The following is a 22,964-nucleotide window of genomic DNA, read 5'->3' as shown; positions in this document are numbered from 1 at the left end:
AGTGGTGGTCATCCTTCGCAGTCATTGCACCTCCCCCTCCCTGCACAGGTCACAGAGCATGCCCACAACACCCTCCCATAAATGTCAGTGATGGTCACCCTTCTCAGTTATAAAAAAAAAACAAAGAGGAAGAGAAGGGTTGCTCCGTAGTTTATTAGCCTTAGTTACCTAAATAATATTGGTGTTTGATTTTGCACTTTGATGAGATTGTGCTGCCAGGTTATGTCACGGGTGTCTTGGACCAGGAGAAAAGGCCTTGTCCAAACCCATCAGGGCCATCAGGATATGCAAGAAGAGGGAGAGGCTGTAAGGTAGTGAAGTTGCCCCTGGGGCGATACCAGTGTAGGTAGATCCCTAGGCAGATGATAAAGGCGAGGCCCGTGGTGTTGGCGGCAGCCAGGGATCACACGTGGAGACAAGGATGAAGAGCAAAAAACTCACAGTGTCTTTAGTGGCACGTTGTCAGGCAAAGCAGCAGGTCACAGGCTGTAATCATTCCTCCCTGCAGACTCCCACAAGGTTGTGTATTGGTTACCTTAGCCCTGGCCCAGTTGTTAGTGTTGGCTAGTAGGAGCAAAGAAGCGCAGCAATCTGAATGCGGTCTCTGCGGTATTAGTATCTGCGTCCGTAACAATCTGCATAATAAAACAGAATCGTTATTAGATCTGCAAAGTGAACCCCGTAAAAAACAAAACAAAAAAAAGCTCCAGAAAAAAGATCATTTTCAATTAATACCCTATAAAAATGCTCTAAAAAGGGATTTAAAAAATGTTATGCACTCTAAAATAAGACCACTAAAAAGAACAATCCTTCTCGCAAAAAATAAGCCCTTAAACAGATTTGTGAGGCGAAAAATAAAAAAGTTATGCATATGAAAGACGGTGATGCTAAAAGTAACAACATTTTCGCCAAATTACTTTTTATGCAGTAGAAATGGGAAAAAAATAAAAAATCTATATAAATGAGGTCTTTTTGTAATCGTGGCGACCCATAGAATAAAAATAATATACTATTTTTATGGTATGGTAAACAGCCCAAAAAAAAAACCCATAAAAATCTTCCTGAAAAGTGATGATTTTCATTTCCTCCACCAACAAAGAGTTAATAAAATCTCACCAATTAGCTATAGATTCCCCCAAAATTACGTACCAGAAAAGTGCATCTCATGTGGCAAAAGAAATAAGCCCCTATAGGTCCACAATAAAAAAAAGAAAAAAATTATAGCCTGTGCAATGTGACAGCAAATCTGCTCTGGTTGGCGCCTCCTTCCCTTCTATGCCCGGCCGTGCGCCCATACAGCAGGTTACCACCACATATAGGGTATCCGTGTACTCGGGAGAGATTGGGTAACAAACTTTGTGGAGCCTTTATTCATTTAATCCATTGTAAATGTTTAATTTTCCACCCAAAATGAGTGTATTGTGAAAAAATATTACAATTTGCAGACTGCACCTCCATTTTGTTTTAACCCCTATAAAACACGTAAAGCGTTAACAAACTTCTTAAAAGTGGTTTTTCATACGTTTAGGTGTGTAGTTTCCACAATGGGGTAATTTATGAGTCTCGCTATTATTTAGGCCTCTCAGTGTCAATTAGAAGTTGAGCAGGTCCATCTAAATACGGGTTTTGGTGATTTTACAAAAAATTTGAAAAATGGCCCCAAATTCTGAGCCTCATAACATTCTAGTAAAATATGTGGAATCTTAAAAAACCATGCCAACATAAAATGCCACCATGGGAAATGTAAGTTATGAATTTATTTGGGTGCTATGACTATCTGCATCAAAAGTAGAGAATTTAGAACGTTGAAAATAAAGAATTTTTCCACATTTTTGCCAAATTTTGCTTTTTTTCATAACTAAACGCAAAAGATTTCATCCAAATTTTTTAACTAATTTGAAGTACAATGTGTCACGAGAAAACAATCTCAAAATCCCCTGGATATCTCATAGCGTTCCAAAGCTATAACCACTTATAGTGACACAGGGCAGATTTGAAAAATGGGGCCGCGTCCTTAAGGCCAAAAGAGGCCGAGTCCCCTAGGGGTTAACTCCAGGAACTATGTTATCGTAGCTAATGTCCCAAGTGAAACCATGGAAAATTTAGCTAAAAACTAAAAAATACTAAAAATATCACACACTCAATATTAGTAGGGGAAGGGAATTTAACCCATGACATGCATACTAGGGTGGAGGGTTTTGTACAGTATCTATGTAGAACCCATTCTCTTAAAAAAAGATGATGATATTGTTGGCTTTTTACAAAAAATACATCTTCCCAAACCCTCCTCATAAGAATAAAATAAAATTAAAAATACAGGCAGTCGCCTACTTAAGAACACCCGATTTACAGGCGACCCCCAGTTACAAACGGCCCTCTGGATATTAGTAATTTTCTGTACTTTAGCCTTAGGCTACAATGATCAGCTATAACAGTTATCACTGGTGTCTATAATAAAGATTTATTGTTAGTCCGGGTTCTTCCGGCGCACAACTGTGATGTCAGCCGCTCCTGAAGCAGCCATGACTGAGGGGCTTCTACTGTTCTTTACCACAATGGGGGTCATTTACTAAGGGCCCGAATCGCGTTTTTATGGCGATTTACCTGAATTTTTCAGTTTTGCGACAATTTCCCCTGAATTGTCCTGGGTTTTTGGCGCACACTATCGGATTGTGGCGCATCGGCGCCGGCATGCACGCAATGGAAATTGGGGGGCATGGCCGAACAAAAACCCGACGGATTTGGAGAAACCGCCGCAGTTAAAAAAAAAAAGTGTCGCTGGACACGCGCTTACCTGCACCCAGCCCGGCTTGGTGAAGTTCAGCGCAGCAGCGACACCTGGTGGACGTCAGAGGAACTGCCTTAGTGAATAGCTAGACGACCCGAATCCTCCGCACAGAACGCGCCGCTGGATCGCTATTGGACCAGGTAAGTAAATCTGCCCCAATGTGATTCAAGGGATGACTTACAGATATTACGTACCGAGCTTCTTGAACAAAGAATATCACACCGGGCAGAACGGGAAGTTCTCCTGTTTTGGACTGTTAATTCCCTGAGATTGTATCAAACTAGTACAAGGATTCTGCGAGGAATGGGAGGAAGCGCACAGGGAACACTCGTCTAAATTGATGCAATTAGTATTAAAACGTAATGAAAAATAATATGAGGCACAAGAGAGCGATGTAAAGCCAAGCTGAAACCACGCACAAGGATAACAGAACAATAGTTTTTTAACATTTGGAAAAAAAACTTGAGAAACGCCTCATTCCTGTAGAAGCGGAAACAAAAGAACGCAAATATGACAAATTTTTAAGTGATAAGCAGGACTTTGATTCGGGACGTATCTTGGACTGGGGTTGCCGTAAACCAGGGTTCCCCAAACTACGGCCCGCGGGCCGCATTTTCGATCCGGCCCCCGACACTTGGCGTGCCAGCGCCGGGCCCTCGCGGCCTGCAACAGTCGGACAGGAGCCTCCATCCATCTGGACAGGAAGCTCCTGCCCGTCACTGTATAGTACACTATTACTGGTGCGATGTGGCCATAATACAACCCCGGCGCACATCGCTCCATGAACTAGGCTGCGCGGCCGCACGATGACGTGATCACGCGGCCGCGGACCCCTTCATGCCCGGACGCGGCAAGAAGATAGAAGACTTAGGTGAGTACAGGGTTTTTATTTTTTATTAAAAAGGGCAGTAAAAAGATTGTGGCGGCTGGGGGCCAATAGTTATTTATGAGGGGCAGCATAGGAAATAATTAATGATGGGAGGCAGCTTAGGAAATAATTAATGATGAGGGGCAGAATAGGAAATAATTAATGATGGGGAGAAGCATAGGAAATAATTAATTATGAGGGGCAGCATAGGAAATAATTAATTATGAGGGGCAGCATAGGAAATAATTAATTATGAAGGGCAGCATAGGAAATAATTAATGGAGGGGGCAGCATAGGAAATAATTAATGGTGGGGGCATAGGAAATAATTAATGATGAGGGGCAGCATAGGAAATAATTAATTATGAGGGGCAGAATAGGAAATAATTAATGATGGGGGGCAGTATAGGAAATAATTAATGATGGGGGGCAGCATAGGAAATAATTAATGATGAGGGGCAGCATAGAAAATAATTAATTATGAGGGGCAGAATCGGAAATAATTAATGATGAGGGGCAGTATAGGAAATAATTAATGATGAGGGGCAGCATAGGAAATAATTAATGGTGGGGGGCAGAATAGGAAATAATTAATGATGGGGGGAAGCATAGGAAATAATTAATTATGAGGGGCAGCATAGGAAATAATTAATTATGAGGGGCAGCATAGGAAATAATTAATTATGAAGGGCAGCATAGGAAATAATTAATGGAGGGGGCAGCATAGGAAATAATTAATGATGAGGGGCAGCATAGGAAATAATTAATTATGAGGGGCAGAATAGGAAATAATTAATGATGGGGGGCAGTATAGGAAATAATTAATGATGGGGGGCAGCATAGGAAATAATTAATGATGAGGGGCAGCATAGGAAATAATTAATGGTGGGGGGCAGCATAGAAAATAATTAATTATGAGGGGCAGAATAGGAAATAATTAATGATGAGGGGCAGTATAGGAAATAATTAATGATGAGGGGCAGCATAGGAAATAATTAATTATGAGGGGCAGCATAGGAAATAATTAATTATGAGGGGCAGCATAGGAAATAATTAATGATGAGGGGCAGAATAGGAAATAATTAATGATGGGGGCAGCATAGGAAATAATTAATGGTGGGGGCAGCATAGAAAATAATTAATTATGAGGGGCAGCATAGGAAATAATTAATTATGAGGGGCAGCATAGGAAATAATTAATTATGAGGGGCAGCACAGGAAATAATTAATTATGAGGGGCAACATAGGAAATAATTAATTATGAGGGGCAGCATATGAAATAATTAATTATGAGGGGCAGCATAGGAAATAATTAATTATGAGGGGCAGCACAGGAAATAATTAATTATGAGGGGCAACATAGGAAATAATTAATTATGAGGGGCAGCATATGAAATAATTAATTATGAGGGGCAACATAGGAAATAATTAATTATGAGGGGCAGCATAGGAAATAATTAATGGAGGGGGCAGCATAGGAAATAATTAATGGTGAGGGGCAGCATAGGAAGTAATTAATGGTGGGGGAAGCATAGGAAAAAATTAATGGTGAGGGGCAGCATAGGATATAATTAATTATGAGGGGCAGTTTAGTAATTAATGGGGGGAGGCATATTCAATAATTAATGGAGAGAGGTCCCATTATATATTAATTAATTGGGCCAATATATAAAATAGTTCACAAAGAGGTTAAATAATTAATTGAGGGGGGTGCCAGTGTATTATGGATGTGGTCACATGTACCGCTATTTATTTTTAAACTTTAGTCCGGCCCTCCAACAGTCTGAGGGGGACAGTGAACGGCCCCCTATGTAAAAAGTTTGGGGACCCCTGTCGTAAACAGTTAAAAATAAGAAAAAAGTGGACTAATAAAAAGCGTAAGAAATTCTGACAACTGATGCAGACTCCAGCGCAACTGATGACAATGGAGGTACAAAAGGTCCGGGCGCAAGAGAGAACAGCAGTCAAGAGTCCACGGGTATAGTGCTCCCTCTAGGAAGAGGACAAGAAGTGGCAGGAAGAAGGGCAAAAAGAAAACAAGTGTCGTGGAGGAAGGAACCGTCGAGGCCCCAAACCAAAAAGTCGTTAACTTGACTGATTGACAATGATTGCATTACAGTTCTATCAAGAGGACTCAGTTTTGGTCTGGTACAAGACTTTGATCCCGTTGAATTTGAAATTGATCTCTTTAAGGGTTACACAAATTTTTCTCTATCACAAATAATAAAAAAAATGGTGATCCACCAGTGAATCAGCAACAGGGTGAAAAACCTCTCGAAATAGGACCGTTAGGGTTTATGGTATATGAGCCCCCAACAACACACCAAGGGGAATGTTTATGTGCGTTAACTAATTTTGAAGCTGATAACGCTCCGATATTGCTAATTCCCCGGAAATTGTCTTACAGGGAATAGATCCACCTTATATCACCTACGGTGGGACTTTCTCACTTTTCCAAAATAGGATTCAACAAGAGCTAAAGGCGTTGATCTACAAAAAAAGACAATAGGAACATCACACAGAAAGAACTACAAACACTCAGATGGTTAAAAGATCATGATAATCTGGTCGTGAGACAGCCTGACAAAGGGGGTAATGCGCTAGTCATACATGCGGAATACTATTTAGGAGAAGCTAGTTAGATGATCCTGTCCCTTACCAAAAATTACACCGTGAGACCCTACTGGAAAGATCCAGACTTCCCTTCGTTCCTTTCTTAGGGTGGGCATTGAGAAAAAATCCTCTGCATAAATTTAGCAGAAAAATTACTACCTGCCCATCCCACGAAACCTGGGTGGTTCTTCCTCCCCAAAATTCACAAAACCCTCAATTCACCTCCAGGTCAACCCATTGGGACGGGTATTGGCTCTATAACCGACCCGCTGTCACAATGGGTGGACTGGATTCTAAGCCCGTTCCTTCGATATATTCCCTCATATCTAAGGGACACAACAGATTTTCGGAAGAATTTAGAGGGTTTTGTTTGCTATAAAGAGTTCTTTCTTGCTACTGGGGATGTAGAGAGACTATACACTCGTATTCCTCGTGTACCGGGCATGGAGGCCATTAAGAAGATGTTGTTAAATGCAGGGAATAACCAGGACCTTACTGGTTGTGTATGTGAAGCCATGTCCAGTGGCCATATCTAGCTGTATGTGAAGGTGACCAGTGGTATAAACAACTAGACGGTACCGCAATGGGGACCCCAGCGGCGCGCACATATGCCAATACATTCTTAGCCGTTCTTGGAGGACGAATGTGTGTTCTCCAGAAAAAACATCTAAAAACATCCCCCTCTATCTTCGATATATAGACGACATATTCATGGTGTGGGCTGGGGATTTGTCCACCTTTGTGGCCTTCATCAACTCCAACCAATCTCAACTCCAACACCATGAATATGTTCTTCACCTCAAAGATGGATGGGCGTAGCATTGAGTTTTTGGATGCGCTAGTTACTGCTATGAATGATACATTAGAAACTAAAAATATTCCGCAAAACTACAGCAACTAACAATCTAATAAGATCTGACAGCGACCACCCAGAAAGTGCAAAAAAAAAAAGCCAAAAAACGTATAAGATTGAAAAGAATCAATAGTGACGAATCGTCTTTTGTCCTGGAGGCTAAAGAATTAAAGGAGAGACTGTATCGGAGAGGCTACCCCCGACAGATAATAACAGGCTCTCCTCAGGGCTTCCATCAAAAAAACGCACAGAACTCCTACAGGTTCAAAAAGAGAGAAAGAGATCTTCACTTTTTGATTTTACGGCTGCCGATGTGAAAACAGCCAAACAAAGAAACAAGAAAATGTTAAAAGAGGACCCAATACTGAAGGATATAGTTAAGAAACCGCCCCCATCATTACGTTCAGACGTACAAAAACCATCAAAAATATGCTGGTGAGAAATAGGCTTTCCATCAAACATGCAGGGGCGTAACTTGAGGGGGTGCGGTCGCAACAGGGCCCAAGAGGCTTGGGGGGGTCCATAAGGTGTCAATTTCCCATATGAGGAGACTAGTATTATAAACCATAGATTATCTTAGGGGGCCCGGCACAGACTTTGCAGTGAGGCCCATCAACTTCAAGTTACCCCACTGCAAACGTGATGACTGGCTACAGAAGATGATACCACACAGCAATTACAGGTGTGGGTATTGTAAATTTTGTGGTAATTATATGAAAACCAAAAATTTGTGCCTCAGCGGCGATAGCATACGGGTGAAACAATTCATAAATTGTAAGACCCAGATTGTTGTAGATGTCATCTTGTGTCCCTGTGCCTTATTCTATATCAGATGCTTGTACGTAAGATTTAGGGAACATTGTAAATTGGTCGAAACTGGAGAAGGAGCCGCTAGGTTGATAGAGGATGTTAGGAGAGTCCATCGAGGGGGGAATGCATCGCTCCTTAAATTTTGTGCCCTAGAATGTGTCCCACCATTAAAAAACGGAGGAGATAGACAAAGAGCCCTCTAGAGATGAGAGGCTAAATGGATCATCAGAACAAACGCAATGGGTCACATTTACTAAGGGTCCGCGGAACGCATTTCTGTAGGGTTTCCCGAATTTTTCCGTTTTGCGCCGCATTTAACTGGGGTTTTTGGGGCACGCAATTGTTTTTGGCGTATCGGCGCCGGGCTTTCACGCAACACAAATCGGGGGGCGCATGGCCGTGAGACGATCCGACTGATTCGGACTGCTCGCGGGATTTAACATCTCAAATTGTGTCGTAAGCCAAGCACTTACATGCACCGGGAAGAAGATGGTGAACTGCGGCGGACCTCAGCGCAGCAGCGACACGGCAGGATATCGGGCGCACGATCTTAGTGAATCGCGTCGGACTTCATCTTCATCGGACCGCCCGGATCGGGGATCGCGACAGGCAAGGTAAATAAATGTGCCCCAATTGGTCCAGCTGGATTGAACAATAAAAATGATATGAGCGTCTTCCAATCCCCTGATGGCTTTGGGGTGGATTCGTTTTTAACGCTGAAATAAAAGTGAAGTTTTAAGGCGAGTGACACGTTTATCCGTCTCTCTGATGATGCGATTTTGTGGCCTGTTCATCTGTCTATACGATGAGCACCACTACCACATCACGTAATTCTCCTTTGACTGTGTCCAAGACAAATCATCTCTGGTGGATTCCCGACCCTGAGACCGGTAGTGCCCTTAGCATCTTCTTTTTCATAGACAGGTTCCTAACTGCACTGTGTATTTTAGCGTTTTGTCTCTCAGCTGCTGCAGAACATCACAATATATATTGGAGATTCCTCTTAAGCTTGATAAAGTAGTTTCTTGAAGCAGCAATGGTCTGTATTATAGACACAAGAGAGGCCCCTACTCTATAACATTCGTAATATTGAGCACGCTCCTGTCACAGTAATAGCTGCTGTATACAGTGAATGTATCTCAGGAAGGAAGCAGAACTCTATGGCTGTAGTCGTAGTCAGACCCAATGAGCCCTTGTTCTGGCATGTTGACTGATTTTGGGCCTGACTTCCGTCTCCTTTTTTGCAGTGAAATGGTCGTCAGCGCTGACCTCCGCAGTATTTTTATGGTCCCCTGATGTCAGGTACATGAAGCATCCGAAGAGCTATGTGAATAGCGCCAATGGCGATCCCTCTTGATCAACCAGGAATTTCTTCTGAAAAGGCTCAATATGTCTTCTCTGAAGTCTGCCTGACATCAGTCTAGTCACTTCAGTCACTTGTTCTATGAGGTCATAGAAACTTTACATTCCTTGCTGATGATCTAATAATGTTACTCTTTTTTTTTTTATTAAACTTTATTACACCACCTACAGACCTTACACTACAGGCAGGGGGTGTAACTAGGAGAGGCTGGGCTCCATAGCAGACTTCTAAATGGAGCCCCCGCTACCCCTTAAAATATATACATATTTGTACACTCTACACATGTTTATACACTCATACACACATTTATATATGTATATACTGTACACACACACACACAATTATATACTCATTACACATATATACATTTATGCACACACATACAGTATATACACATCAAACACACACACATACAATATATATAAATCATATCATTACACATACAGTATATACACACCATATACACACATACACTCACCGGCCACTTTATTAGGTACACCTGTCCAACTGCTCGTTAACACTTAATTTCTAATCAGCCAATCACATGGCGGCAACTCAGTGCATTTAGGCATGTAGACATGGTCAGGACAATCTCCTGCAGTTCTCCCGAGCATCAGTATGGGGAAGAAAGGTGATTTGAGGCCTTTGAACGTGGCATGGTTGTTGGTGCCAGAAGGGCTGGTCTGAGTATTTCAGAAACTGCTGATCTACTGGGATTTTCACGCACAACCATCTCTAGGGTTTACAGAGTGGCCACTTTATTAGGTACACCATGCTAGTAACGGGTTGGACCCCCTTTTAGCTTCAGAACTGCCTCAATTCTTCGTGGCATAGATACAACAAGGTGCTGGAAGCTCCTCAGAGATTTTGCTCCATATTGACATGATGGCATCACACAGTTGCCGCAGATTTGTCGGCTGCACATCCATGATGCGAATCTCCCGTTCCACCACATCCCAAAGATGCTCTATTGGATTGAGATCTGGTGACTGTGGAGGCCATTTGAGTCCAGTCACCTCATTGTCATGTTCAAGAAACCAGTCTGAGATGCTTCCAGCTTTATGACATGGCGCATTATCCTGCTGAAAGTAGCCATCAGATGTTACAGGGTACATTGTGCTCATAAAGGGATGGACATGGGCAGCAACAATACTCAGGTAGGCTGTGGCGTTGTACCAAGGGGCCCAAAGACACCATGACACCACCACCACCAGCCTGACCCGCTGATACAAGGCAGGATGGATCCGTGCTTTCATGTTGTTGACGCCAAATTCTGACCCTACCATCCGAATGTCGCAGCAGAAATCGAGACTCATCAGACCAGGCAACGTTTTTCCAATCTTCTACTGTCCAATTTCCATGAGCTTGTGCAAATTGTAGCCTCAGTTTCCTGTTCTTAGCTGAAAGGAGTGGCACCCGGTGTGGTCTTCTGCTGCTGTAGCCCATCTGCCTCAAAGTTCGACGTACTGTGCGTTCAGAGATGCTCTTCTGCCTACCTTGGTTGTAACGGGTGGCGATTTGAGTCACTGTTGCCTTTCTATCAGCTCGAACCAGTCTGCCCATTCTCCTCTGACCTCTGGCATCAACAAGGCATTTCCGCCCACAGAACTGCCGCTCACTGGATGTTTTTTCTTTTTAGGACCATTCTCTGTAAACCCTAGAGATGGTTGTGCGTGAAAATCCCAGTAGATCAGCAGTTTCTGAAATACTCAGACCAGCCCTTCTGGCACCAACAACCATGCCACGTTCAAAGGCCACAAATCACCTTTCTTCCCCATACTGATGCTCGGTTTGAACTGCAGGAGATTGTGTTGACCATGTCTACATGCCTAAATGCACTGAGGTGCCGCCATGTGATTGGCTGATTAGAAATTAAGTGTTAACGAGCAGTTGGACAGGTGTACCTAATAAAGTGGCCGGTGAGTGTATATACACACATGCAGTACCATATACAGAGACCATATACAGTACCATATATAAATGCGCAACATCCCCCACTGGGGCCTTTTCTTGAGGTCTGGAGGCAGCCGGGGCCCAGAATACCGGAGTGGCTGGTGGTTGCGCCCTAGGGCAGGCTGTGGTCACGGTGCTTGGTATGGGGAGCGGAGGGCTGTCCTACAGCCTGTCTCCAGCAGGTGGTGTATGCAAGAAATCCGCAGAGAGGGGTGCTTTCATAGCACAACTGGGGAGAAGTCCAGCAATGTCTCTGGAATATGGACAAATAGAGGAGAGTCCAGGAGAGTCTCTGGCTCTATAAGGGTAATGTGCGCAACCAAACTGGGAGAAAATATCAATAGAAGCAGCGTATATACAATGTAGCAGCACCTGTTATGGGCTACAGCCCATCAGGGGATTACTCTTACAATAGCTGCAGGCATAGGAGCAGGAACTGCAGCATAGACATCAGCTTGGGTGAAGAAAGCAGTGTTGGGATCCATCAACTGGAGACATCTGGTGGTGGAAACTGGGACTGCTGACATGGGACACCCAGGAGCTGTAGCTGTAGTGTAGGCACCACAGTCAAGAAAGGAGGCAGGCACTTCTCTGACCGGGCTGACTCTCTGCTCTGTCCTTGTGCTCCCTCCCAGCAGGGATTTTTATGCACCCCCTGGTCAGGTGGTAGCAACTCTCCAATCACCTTCCAGCTTACATAGCAAACACATCATTGGATAATTACATACACCAGTTAACTGTTGCCTTGCCAGGCAGTCTCTACAGCTGCAATTACTCAATACTCAGGTTCCAGAACCTTCCTAGAGAGGTGAACAGTCTCCCTAACAGCTCCTGACCTGGAGAGGGCGCTATTCGCACCTACCAGCCTGCCTATTGGCAGGGGTGTTGCACATATCTATAGATACACATAGAGAATATACACATCACATATACACTCACATATAGCATATACACATCCATACCTCTATAGACACAATGGGAGTCATTTACTAAGGGCCCGAATCACGTTTTAACTGAAAATTTCCGATTTGCTGCGATTTTCCCTGAATTGCCCTGGGATTTTGGCGCACGCGATCGGATTGCGCGAGTGGCGGCGGCGGCATGCACGCGACGGAAATCGGGGAGCGTGGCTGTAAAAAAACCCGACGGATTCAGATTTTTTAAAAAAAAAAGTGGCACTTGACACGCGCTTACCTGCACCCAGCGGAAGACGTGAACATCAGTGCATTCAGCGCAGCAGCGACACCTGGTGGATGTCGGAGGAACTACCTTAATGAATCCTGTCCGGACCCGAATCCTCCGCAGAGAACGCGCCGCTGGATCGCGAATAGACTGGGTAAGTAAATCTGCCCCATTGTCAGGCAGTCTTCTTATCTCGGGAGGTCAGTGTCCACAGATATGACATTATGCAGCTCAGTACTGCTGACCACAGGGGGCGCTGCAACATCCCCCACCGGGGACTAGCCTTTTGCTATGGCTGGATGAAGTCAGGGCCCTGAATACCTGGGTGGCTGACTACATACAGCCTGCCCTCCCCACAGTCTATTAATATACAGTCCCCCCAGTCTATATACAGCCCCCCATAATCTACATACAGCCTACCCCCACCATAGTCTATTTTTAAAAAGTTCCCCAGTCTATATACAGCCCCCCGACAGTGTACATACATTCCCCCAACCACAGTCTATATACAGCCCCCAAATCTACATACAGTCCCCCAGTTTATTTACAGCCCCCCACAGCCTATTTATATCCAGCCCCCTTGTTGTTTAGCTCTATACACAAACAGAAAATGTATGTGAATGAGGTAGTAGTTCATAAAATAATAAAACAAATACTTACCTCCCTGTTCCTGGGCAGCTGCCGCCTCCTCTTCTCCCGCCTCTTCTGCTGGGTCGCAGCTCTGTGATGTGTGTGATGACATCATCACATGCCGCCTGGGTCCACCAAAGTGTACAGAGAGGCACAGACAAACGGTTCTGCACATCAATGGCCTCTGTATCTTATCTCGTCTCAGAGCGCTCCCTGAGCGGGCGCAGGTCCAGACTCTTCAGCGGCGTCTTTAAATGTTGCTACATGTTTTCTACTGCTCCCGTTGTAGGCGCGGGAGCGGGTCCGGGTCTCTGGGTGTTAGAGACGCTGGAGACTAGAGATGAGCGAGCACTAAAATGCTCGGGTACTCGTTATTCGAGACGAACTTTTCCCGATGCTCGAGTGCTCGTCTCGAATAACGAGCCCCATTGAAGTCAATGGGAGACTCGAGCATTTTTCAAGGGGACCAAGGCTCTGCACAGGGAAGCTTGGCCAAACACCTGGGAACCTCAGAAAAGGATGGAAACACCACGGAAATGGACAGGAAACAGCAGGGGCAGCATGCATGGATGCCTCTGAGGCTGCTTAAACGCACCATTATGCCAAAATTATGGGCAACAGCATGGCCATGACAGAGTGACCGAATGAAGCTAGATAGCATGTAAAACATCCAATAATTGACCCTGACACTATAGGGGACGGCATGCAGAGGCAGCGGCAGCAGGCTAGAGAGTGGCATGGCGACATACCCTAAATGGACTCAGGCTTCAAACCAATGGGTGGCAGAGAGGAACCAAAGGAGGTGAGCAAGAAGCGCTCAAATAATATCGGTACATGATAAAAGTTTGCCAGTATATTTTGTGGATTACACAGCAGGGTGGCGACAAAGTTAACATGGAAGCCATGAAAACAACCCAAAATTCTGCCTGACACAGCTCGTTTGATAAGGGGACCATGTATGGAGGCAGTGAACTAGTAGTAGATTAAAGGTGCTGCAGTTAAAACTATGTTAGTTGGATCTTGGCATGGAGCTGGCGCTCCGCTGCCAGGCGAGCTTTCGCCAATCCAAGCCCCTGTCTCTAGGCTACTCCCCAAACAGCACTTCTAAGAACCTTTTGTATAAGATCAAGTGTAGTAGCGTTCTTATAAGTTTAGGATATGGCGGGTGAGGGGAATGTAAACAGATGCGCAAGAAGCGCTGAAATAATATCCCTAAATGGTAAAAGTTTGCCAGTATATTTTGTGGATAACACAGCAGGGTGGCGACAAAGTTAACAACTTTGATGTGGAACCCATGAAAACAACCCAAATTTCTGCCTGACACACCTCGTTTGATAAGGGGACGATGTATGGAGGCAGCTATATGGACGACTTTTGGAGGTAGCAATGGAGACAACGTGTGGAGGCTGCTATGGAGACAATTTAATTTGGATAGTGCCTGTATGTGGCAGTCCAAAAAAGTTTTCAAACCAGAGGAGCAGGTAGGTGGCCCTCCAGAAAAATGAAATAGATTGAGTGCCTGTATGTGGCAGTCCAAAAAAGTTTTCAAACCAGAGGAGCAGGTAGGTGGCCCTCCAGAAAAATTGAATAGATTGAGTGCCTGTATGTGGCACTCCCAAAAATTGTTTAAAACAGAGGACCGGGTAGGTGGCCCTCCAGAAAAATTGAATAGATTGAGTGCCTGTATGTGGCACTCCCAAACATTTTTTAAAACAGAGGACCGGGTAGGTGGCCCTCCAGAAAAATTAAATGCATAAAGTACTATAGCTAGAGCCAGTGGGCCCTGTCAAAAAATAGCCAGTTTCCTCTGCTTTACTGTACAAAGAGGAGGAGAAGGAGGAAAATGAGGAGGAGGAGGAGTGGATAAATTATTCAGGTTGAGCTTCCTTCACCTGGTGGAGATTGGAAATTATGAGAAAACCAGGCTTTATTCATCTTGATAAGCGTCAGCCTGTCAGCGCTGTCAGTCGACAGGCGTGTACGTTTATCGGTGATGATGCCACCAGCTGCACTGAAAACCCGCTCGGACAAGACGCTAGCGGCAGGGCAGGCAAGAACCTCCAAGGCGTACAGCGCCAGTTCGTGCCACATGTCCAGCTTTGAAACCCAGTAGTTGTAGGGAGCTGTGTGATCATTTAGGACGATGGTATGGTCAGCTACGTACTCCCTCACCATCTTTCTGTAAAGATCAGCCCTACTCTGCCGAGACTGGGGACAGGTGACAGTGTCTTGCTGGGGTGACATAAAGCTGGCAAAAGCCTTGTAAAGCGTACCCTTGCCAGTGCTGGACAAGCTGCCTGCTCGCCTACTCTCCCTCGCTACTTGTCCCGCAGAACTACGCACTCTGCCGCTAGCGCTGTCAGAAGGGAAATACTGTTTCAGCTTGTGCACCAGGGCCTGCTGGTATTCATGCATTCTCACACTCCTTTCCTCTCCAGGGATGAGAGTGGAAAGATTTTGCTTGTACCGTGGGTCCAGGAGAGTGAACACCCAGTAATCGGTGCTGGAATAAATTCTTTGAACGCGAGGGTCACGGGATAGGCAGCCTAGCATGAAATCTGCCATATGCGCCAGAGTCCCAACGCGCAAGAATTCACTCCCCTCACTGGCCTGACTGTCCATCTCCTCCTCCTCCAACTCCTCCAACTCCTCTTCTTCTGCCCATACACGCTGAACAGTGAAGGACTGAACAATGCTCCCCTCTTGTGTCTCGCCAACATTCTCCTCCTCTTCCTCCTCATCCTCCTCCACCTCCTCCGATATGCGCTGAGAAACAGACCTAAGGGTGCTTTGGCTATCAACAAGGGAATATTCTTCCCCCGTCTCTTGTGACGAGCGCAAAGCTTCCGACTTCATGCTGATCAGAGAGTTTTTCAACAGGCCAAGCAGCGGGATGGTGAGGCTGATGATGGCGGCATCGCCACTGACCATCTGTGTTGACTCCTCAAAGTTACTCAGCACCTGACAGATATCAGACATCCACGTCCACTCCTCATTGTAGACTTGAGGAAGCTGACTGACCTGACTACCAGTTCTGGTGGAAGTTGACATCTGGCAGTCTACAATGGCTCGGCGCTGCTGGTAAACTCTGGATAACATGGTCAGTGTTGAATTCCACCTCGTGGGCACGTCGCACAACAGTCGGTGAGTGGGCAGTTGGAGGCGGCGCTGCGCTGCCCTGAGAGTGGCAGCATCTGTGCTGGACTTCCTGAAATGCGCACAGATGCGGCGCACCTTCGTGAGCAAATCAGACAGATTGGGGTATGTCTTGAGGAAACGCTGAACTATCAGATTTAACACATGGGCCAGGCATGGCACATGTGTCAGTCTGCCGAGTTGCAGAGCCGCCACCAGGTTACGGCCGTTGTCACACACAACCATGCCTGGCTTCAGGTTCAGCGGTGCCAGCCACAGATCAGTCTGCGCCGTGATGCCCTGTAATAGCTCTTGGGCGGTGTGCCTTTTATCGCCTAGGCTCAGCAGTTTGAGCACCGCCTGCTGTCGCTTAGCGACGGCACTGCTGCTGTGACTAGAGCTACCGACTGATGCCGCCATGCCCACGGATGGTAATTCGGAGGAGGAGGAGGTGGAGGAGGGGTGGGAGGAGGACGAGGCATAGTAGGCCTGAAACACCTGGACCGAGGTAGGCCCCGCAATCCTCGGCGTCGGCAGTATATGACCAGCCGCAGGGTCAGACTCGGTCCCAGCCTCCACCAAGTTAACCCAATGTGCCGTCAGCGATATATAGTGGCCCTGCCCGGCAGCACTCGTCCACGTGTCCGTGGTCAGGTGGACCTTGTCAGAAACGGCGTTGGTCAGGGCACGGATGATGTTGTCTGACACGTGCTGGTGCAGGGCTGGGACGGCACATCGGGAAAAGTAGTGGCGGCTGGGGACCGAATACCGAGGGGAGGCCGCCGCCATGAGGTTGCGAAAGGCCTCGGTCTCTACTAGCCTATAGGGCAGCATCTCCAGGCTAAGCAATCTGGAGATGTGGACATTAAGGGCTTGGGCGTGCGGGTGGGTTGCACTATATTTGCGTTTCCGCTCCAGCGTCTGGGGTATGGAGAGCTGAACGCTGGTGGATGCTGTGGAGGATCGTGGAGGCGACGATGGGGTTTTTGTGGCAGGGTCCTGGGCAGGGGGCTGACTATCAGCTGACACAGGGGAAGGAGCAGTGGTGTGCACGGCCGGAGGTGAACGGGCTTGTTGCCACTGAGTGGGGTGTTTAGCATTCATATGCCTGCGCATACTGGTGGTAGTTAAGCTAGTAGTGGTGGAACCCCTGCTGAGCCTGGTTTGGCAAATGTTGCACACCACAGTCCGTCGGTCATCCGGTGTTTCCTTAAAGAACCTCCAGACTTCTGAAAATCTAGCCCTCGCCGCAAGAGCCCTCGCCACGGGAGCTTCACTAGTTGACACATTTGGCGCTGATGCACCAGCTCTGGCCCTGCCTCTCCGTCTGGCCCCACCACTGCCTCTTCCAACCTGTTCTGGTCGAGGACTCTCCTCTGTCTCAGAAGCACTGTGTTCACCCGGCCTCTCAACCCAGCTTGGGTCTGTCACCTCATCATCCTCCGATCCCTCAGTCTGCTCCCCCCTCGGACTTCCTGCCCTGACAACAACTTCCCCACTGTCTGACAACCGTGTCTCCTCATCGTCGGACACCTCTTTAGACACTTCTTCCACTACGTCAAGAAGGTCATCATCACCCACAGACTGCGACTGGTGGAAAACCTGGGCATCGGAAAATTGCTCAGCAGCAACCGGACAAGTGGTTTGTGACTGTGGGAAGGGTCCAGAAAACAGTTCCTCAGAGTATGGCGGTTCAAATGGCAAATTTTCCTGGGAGGGGGCAGACTGGGGGGGAGGAGGCTGAGGTGCAGGAGCTGGAGGAGTGCCGATTTCGGTGACATGGGTGGACTGCGTGGAAGACTGACTGGTGGACAAATTGCTCGAAGCATTGTCGGCAATCCACGACATCACCTGTTCGCACTGTTCTGGCCTCAACAGTGCTCTACCACGAGTCCCAGTAACTTCAGACATGAACCTAGGGAGTGTAGCTCTGCGGCGTTCCCCTGCTCCCTCATAAGCAGGTGGTGTCTCACCCCGGCCAGGACCACGGCCTCTGACCCCTGCAGTAGTTGGACGCCCACGTCCCCGCCCTCGTCCTCTACCCCTAGCCCTCGGATTAAACATTTTGAAAATGAGAGTTATAACTTTAATTTTTTTTTAACTTTTTTTTGTGTTTTTTTGTTTTTTTTTGTGTTTTTTTGTTTTTAAAACCAAACGATGCTATCCTATTGCTATGGCTATTTTCTAGCCAAGTATGAAAGCACACTACTATGCCAGATGAGATGACGCTGAGTTATTAAAAAAATAAACGTAAAATAAAAAAGGAAATGGCAGACTGTGCCTAATTGAAATCCAACCCCTAATAAATTTTCCCACTTCGGTCTTTGCAATGGATATGTGCGTCACTAAGCGCAAAACACAGCGGTCGCAAGTCTCACTACAAATTGCTCACAATTTGCTAGTAGATGCACTGCAGCAAGTACAGCCACCAGCAGATCAACCAGAAATAAAATATATATAACGCTACTGTAGGCGTAAGTAAGCCGTTTGGATTCTCCTATGGCTATTTTCTAGCCAAGTATGAAAGCACACTACTATGCCAGATGAGATGACGCTGAGTTATGAAAAAATAAACGTAAAATAAAAAGTAAATGGCAGACTGTGCCTAATTGAAATCAAACCCCTAATAAATTTTCCCACTTTGGAGTTTGAGGTGGATATGTGTGCCACTAAGAGCTAAACACAACGGTAGCAAGTCCCCCTGCAAATTCCTCACAAAATGGTACTAGCTGCAAATAAAAAAAAAAAAGTATAACGTTATTGTAGCCCTAAGAAGGGCTGTTGGGTTCTTGGAGAATCACTCCTGCCTAACACTATTCTAATAGAACACCCTAACGCTTTCCCTGACCAGCAGCAGCTCTCTCCCTAGCGGCATCCAGACACAGAATGATCCGAGCAGCGCGGGCAGCGGCTAGTCTATCCCAGGGTCACCTGATCTGGCCAGCCAACCACTGCTATCGACGTGTAAGGGTACCACGTCATGCTGGGTGGAGTGCAGAGTCTCCTGGCTTGTGATTGGCTCTGTTTCTGGCCGCCAAAAAGCAAAACGGCGGGAGCTGCCATTTTCTCGAGCGGGCGAAGTATTCGTCCGAGCAACGAGCAGTTTCGAGTACGCTAATGCTCGACCGAGCATCAAGCTCGGACGAGCATGTTCGCTCATCTCTACTGGAGACCTTTGGGAGAAGGTTTATTACTGCTTCTACCTTCTCCCATCCTCACAGCTGGAGTGACCGCTGCGTCTAAAGTCCAGCTCTGATCAGCACCACCAGTCACAGGAGGTAAAAGAAAAAAATCTGTGAAAATGTTTTTTATGACCTCATGGGGGACATGTGTAGTAAAAACATGCAAAATATTAATAAATATTCATAAAAATAAATTCACATTTCCCCATATAATAAAAAAATCCCCAGCTACATTACTAAAAGCATCGCCAGAGTCGCCGTATGCCCGATACTATATATATTGGGGCACATATACTTACCAGTCTGAGGAGTTCACCCGAAGTGCATTGTGCTGCAAGTCACTAAGATCATGTGCACAATATCCAGAGCTGTGTGACGGCTTGTTTTCTGCCTAAAAAATTGCACTTCATAGTGATGGCATTAAATATTCCATGCCATGTACTGGGAAGCGGGAAAAAAATTCCAAATGCAGTGAAAATAGTGAAAAAACCCATTGCACCGTTTTCTTGTGGGCTTGTATTTTACAGATTTCACTGAGCGCCCCAAATGACATGTCTGCTTTATTCTCTGGATCGGTACGATTACGGGGATAACAAATTTGTATCGGTTTTATAATGTTTTCATACATTTACAAAAATTAAAACCTCCTGTACAAAAATTTTTTTTTTGCATTTTGCAGTCTTCTGGCGCTATTATCTTTTTCATACTTTGGTGTACGGAGCTTTGGGAGGTGTTGTTTTTTTGTGGATTTTGATGACGTTAACAATGTTATCATTTTTAGGACTGTACGAGCATTTGATCACTTTTTATAGAATTTTTTTATTTTCTTTAAAATGACAGAAAAGTGCCGTTTTGGACTTTGGGCGCTATTTTCCGTTACGGGGTTTAACGGAGTGAAAAAACTTTATTATATTTTGATAGGTCGGGCATTTTCGGACGTGGCGATACCTGATGTGTTTATGATTTTTAGTGTTTATTTATATTTATATCAGTTCTAGGGAAAGGGGGGTGATTTGAGTTTTTAGGTTTTTTTATTATAATTTTTTTTTAAACTTTTTTTTTTTACTTTTACTATTTTTCAGACTCCCTAGGGTACTTTAACCCTAGAGTGTCTGATCGATCCTATCATATATATATGGGGATTTTACTCCTCATTCATTACAATAGCTCATTGTATTGATAGGGTTAACACGAGTCAGCCTGGGTCTTCGGAAGACCCGATCGCGGGTGTTACCGGTAAGTCAATATGCAGCAAAGACTTACCGGCTATGGTAGGTTTTTGAAAAATTCTCTTGATTCTAAAAATCAAGTGCCTCCTGGGGGAAGTCAAGGACCATAAAGCTCCAGGTGCCTTCCGGGGTGTAAATATCTTTCTGCTAAAGATGAATTCACAGAAGTGAAATATCACGGACAGGACCCAGCGACTTTCCCAAGCTACACGCTCCTGTAGTGCCACCTGATGGATAATATGAAAACTGCAGTCATTGTACATGGAGACATCACTATCCTAAGCCTCTGATTACAGGCAGTCCCCAGGGTTACATACAAGATAGGTTCCTTGGGTTTCTACTTAAGTTGAATTTGTATGTAAGTCGGAAATGTATATTTTATAATTGTAGCTCCAGACAAATTTTTTTTTTGCCCCAGTGATATTTTTTGCTGTAATGGGACCAAGGATTATCAATAAAGCTTCATTACAGACACCTTACAGCTGATCATTGCAGCCTGAGACTATAGTAACATCCAGAGAGCTTCACCAGAGGTCAGAGGGGTCTGTCTGTAACTATGGGTTGTCTGTAAGTCGGGTGTCCTTAAGTAGAGGACCGCCTGTATCTATGTGTTGTGAAATCTCTGGACACAGGGTATACATGTCATAGACTGCAATGCAGGAATATTATAATATATGGTAGAAGAGATCAGGAGGTTGGTAGGTTCCCAGCATAAAACAGTCAAAGTTACCAGAGCATCTCCGTGTTGTAGCTTCATAGGCTGTTACACTGAGCAGGAGCACTTCCCCCTTCCCTTGAGTGAGATTACATGAAGTAAAGGGAGGAGGAAGTGCAGAAGGAGCAGTGGGGAGGGAATACAGTGTAATAGCCTATGAAACTGCAGCCCTGAGGGACTCTGGTAACAACCCCCCAGACCCTTTCTGGCTCATCATCGTTACCTTAAAAGTTGATATTAGCCATGTGTAAAAATATAATTAGATTACCGCAGTCTTGGTGCCTGGATCTATGATTAAGTGTCTCTGGTTTATCATGATGGAATTTGATGGGTTTTTTTTAAGAACTATCTACAATGTAAAGAAGAACATTGGGGCAGATTTACTTACCCGGTCCATTCGCGATCCAGCGGCTCGTTCTCTGCGGTGGATTCGGGTCCGGCCGGGATTCATTAAGGTAGTTCCTCCGACGTCCACCAGGTGGCGCTGCTGCGCTTAAGTTCCCCGAGGCCCGCCGGAATGCAATCAAGTTCACCGGCCTATTCCTGGTGAAGGTAAGCGCGAGTCCCGCGACACTTTTTTTTAAAAAATGCGGCGGTTTTTCCGAATCCGTTGGGTTTTCGTTCGGCCCCGCCCCCCGATTTCCGTCGCGTGCATGCCAGCGCCGATGCGCCACAATCCGATCACGTGCGCCAAAATCCCGGGGCAATACAGGGAAAATCGCCGCAAATCGGAAATATTCGGGTAACACATCGGGAAACCGCGAATCTGGCCCTTAGTAAATGACCCCCAATGAGTCCTGGAAGTGATTATATGGTCCCTGCAGAGCCCTGATCTCAGCATCTCCAAGTCTTGGATAAGAAGAGACAGAATGATCTATCTATCTATATCATATGTATCTCTCTATCTATTTCTATCTGTAATGGCCCGCTGGACGGGTCATGTTACAGATTTTATCCACTTCCTATGTCCATAAGATGAAGGAGGAGTATTGCCGGCTCATCCTACAACATGTGTATTTCCATAGGAAATTGCCTTTAAGAAGAAGTACTTTGCCCTTAATGTGATATGATCATCCCTTTCTAATTGCAGCTGTTCTATGTCTGCCTGGAAGGGAATATTTTGTACCAATGGAATATCATGCTTGTTACATACAGTATAGGGGCAACAGTGCGGTCTGTACTATGTGCACTTGCCTGTGTAGTGTGCAGGGGGGCGACAGATTAAGGATGTCCCCCAAATTTGTGTTGCATGATGACTTGTTCAGCCGCCACAAAAGGGTCGCTAGCTACGCAATGTGGTGCAGACGCTTCTTATACTGTATACCTGTGCAAGGAATTTGCACTAAAAACAATGTGCAAAGTCCAACAGAAAACTGGCGCATGGACCTTTAGTAAATGTGCCCCATTGTACAAAGGTCCTGATTGGATAAGCTCCGAACTCTCCACCCAAAGGAAATTTGTAAAACCCCCTGTGCCAGGAAAGTTCAAGTTCTGAGATTGTTCCTGATGAGAGGATGCGTGGATGTAATCCAGACACACGGGGGCTCATTTACTAAGGGTCTAAAGGGCCAAAACAGCTGCACAGGTATATAAGAAATGGGTGTGCGCTGGGATTCCATGCGGCAGAAATCGAACGATCCAACT

The 22,964-nt window shown here is 45.7% G+C and overlaps 1 long non-coding RNA gene across 1 annotated transcript; it reads right to left on the bottom strand.

Annotated features, from left to right (window-relative positions):
- Window positions 1-456: 456 nt before the first annotated feature.
- LOC140125784 (uncharacterized) lies at window positions 457-9,345 on the bottom strand. The gene is made up of 2 exons (XR_011854732.1): window positions 9,201-9,345; window positions 457-635 (listed from the first exon to the last, which is right to left on the bottom strand). It is a non-coding gene; the product is annotated as an uncharacterized lncRNA (long non-coding RNA).
- Between the last annotated feature and the right edge of the window lie 13,619 nt (window positions 9,346-22,964).

This window comes from Engystomops pustulosus, chromosome 4 (assembly GCF_040894005.1).
Source record: "Engystomops pustulosus chromosome 4, aEngPut4.maternal, whole genome shotgun sequence".
NCBI classification, from domain to species: domain Eukaryota; kingdom Metazoa; phylum Chordata; class Amphibia; order Anura; family Leptodactylidae; genus Engystomops; species Engystomops pustulosus.
The sequence above is the reverse complement of the archived record's forward strand: the minus strand, read 5'-3'. Positions and strand labels throughout refer to the sequence as shown.